The following is a 2,210-nucleotide window of genomic DNA, read 5'->3' as shown; positions in this document are numbered from 1 at the left end:
AGTCATCCAGTTCTTTGGTGAGCAAGGGAAGTTCATCTTCCCAAGTCTCATTTCCAAATAACTTGTCATTTAGCTTCATGATTGCTCCAAGGTATTTAGCAACTTGCTCTTCAGTGACATATTCATCCTCTTCAGAGGAAGAATAGTCATCAGAGCTCATGAATGGCAGAATTAATTCCAATGGAATCTCTATGGTCTCATTTTGAGCCTCAGATTCCCATGGTTCCTCATTGGGGAACTCAGAGGAGGTTGGTGCACGCCCATTGAGGTCTTCCTCAGTGGCGTCCACCTCCTCTCTTTCCTCTCCATATTCGGCCATGGTTATGGCTTTGCACTCTCCTTTTGGATTTTCTTCTGTATTACTTGGGAGAGTACTAGGAGGGAGTTCAGTAACTTTCTTGCTCAGCTGACCCACTTGTCCTTCCAAATTTCTGATGGAGGACCTTGTTTCATTCATGAAACTTTGAGTGGTTTTGATTAGATCAGAGACCATTGTTGCTAAGTCAGAGGTATTCTGCTTAGAACTCTCTGTCTGTTGCTGAGAAGATGATGAAAAAGGCTTGTTATTGCTAAACTTGTTTCTTCCACCATTATTATTATTGAAACCTTGTTGAGGTCTCTCTTGATTCTTCCATGAGAAATTTGGGTGATTTCTCCATGAAGAATTATAGGTGTTTCCATAGGGTTCTCCTAGGTAATTCACCTCTTCCATTGAAGGATTCTCAGGATCATAGGCTTCTTCCTCAGATGAAGCTTCCTTAGTACTGCCAGGTGCATTTTGCATTCCAGACAGACTTTGAGAAATCAAATTGACTTGTTGAGTCAATATCTTATTCTGAGCCAGTATGGCATTCAGAGTGTCAATCTCAAGAACTCCTTTCTTCTGACTAGTCCCATTGTTCACAGGATTCCTTTCAGAAGTGTACATGAATTGGTTATTTGCAACCATTTCAATTAGTTCCTGAGCCTCTGTAAGCGTCTTCTTCAGATGAAGAGATCCTCCAGCAGAGCTATCCAAAGACATCTTGGATAGTTCAGAGAGACCATCATAGAAAATACCTATGATGCTCCATTCAGAAAGCATGTCTGAGGGACATCTTCTGATTAATTGTTTGTATCTTTCCCAAGCTTCATAGAGGGATTCTCCATCCTTCTGTCTGAAGGTCTGGACTTCCACTCTAAGCTTACTCCATCTTTGAGGTGGAAAGAACTTTGCCAAGAAGGCATTGACTAGCTTTTCCCAAGAGTCCAGGCTTTCTTTAGGTTGAGAATCCAACCATATTCTAGCTCTGTCTCTTACAGCAAAAGGGAATAGCATCAGTCTATAGACCTCAGGGTCAACCCCATTAGTCTTGACTGTGTCACAGATTTGCAAGAACTCAGCTAAAAACTGATGAGGATCTTCCATTGGAAGTCCATGGAACTTGCAATTCTGTTGCATTAGAGAAACTAATTGAGGCTTAAGCTCAAAGTTGTTTGCTCCAATGGCAGGGATAGAGATGCTTCTCCCATAGAAATCAGGAGTAGGTGCAGTGAAGTCACCCAGCACCTTCCTTGCATTGTTGGCATTGTTGTTGTTTTCGGCTGCCATGGATTCTTCTTCTTTGAAGAATTCGGTCAGGTCCTCTAAAGAGAGTTGTGCCTTGGCTTCTCTTAGTTTTCGCTTCAAGGTTCTCTCAGGCTCAGGGTCAGCTTCAACAAGAATGCCTTTGTCTCTGCTCCTGCTCATATGAAAGAGAAGAGAACAAGAAAATGTGGAATCCTCTATGTCACAGTATAGAGATTCCTTGAAATGTCAGAGGAAAAGAAAAATAGAAGAAAGAAGGTAGAAGAATTCGAACTTGATTAGATAGAGTTCGAATTGTGCATTAAGAAGGAGTGGTACTCCATAAATAGAAGGATGTGGGAAGGAGGGAAGAGGATTTTCGAAACTTAATTAAAAAGATGTTAAAAACATTTTAAAAATTGATTGATAATTTTCGAAAATTGAAAGTGGAAAAGGAATCAAGTGATTTTTGAAAAAGATTTTGAGATTAGAAGTTAAAAAGATTTGATTGAAAACTATTTTGAAAAAGATGTGGTTAAGAAGATATGATTGGTTAAAAAAATTGTGATTGAGAAAATATGATTTGAAAACAATTTTAAAAGATATGATTTGAAAACAATTTTAAAAGATATGATTTTTAAAAATTAATGACTTGTCTAACAAG

At 39.0% G+C, this 2,210-nt stretch overlaps 1 non-coding gene across 1 annotated transcript; it reads left to right on the top strand.

Annotated features, from left to right (window-relative positions):
* The first annotated feature begins 1,078 nt into the window (after positions 1 to 1,078).
* On the top strand, positions 1,079 to 1,186 carry LOC130954158 (small nucleolar RNA R71). Its single transcript, XR_009076203.1, has one exon. It is a non-coding gene; the product is annotated as a small nucleolar RNA R71 (small nucleolar RNA).
* The last annotated feature ends 1,024 nt before the right edge of the window (positions 1,187 to 2,210 follow it).

This window comes from Arachis stenosperma, chromosome 1 (assembly GCF_014773155.1).
Source record: "Arachis stenosperma cultivar V10309 chromosome 1, arast.V10309.gnm1.PFL2, whole genome shotgun sequence".
NCBI lineage: Eukaryota > Viridiplantae > Streptophyta > Magnoliopsida > Fabales > Fabaceae > Arachis > Arachis stenosperma.
This window is presented reverse-complemented; position numbering and strand designations above follow the sequence as displayed.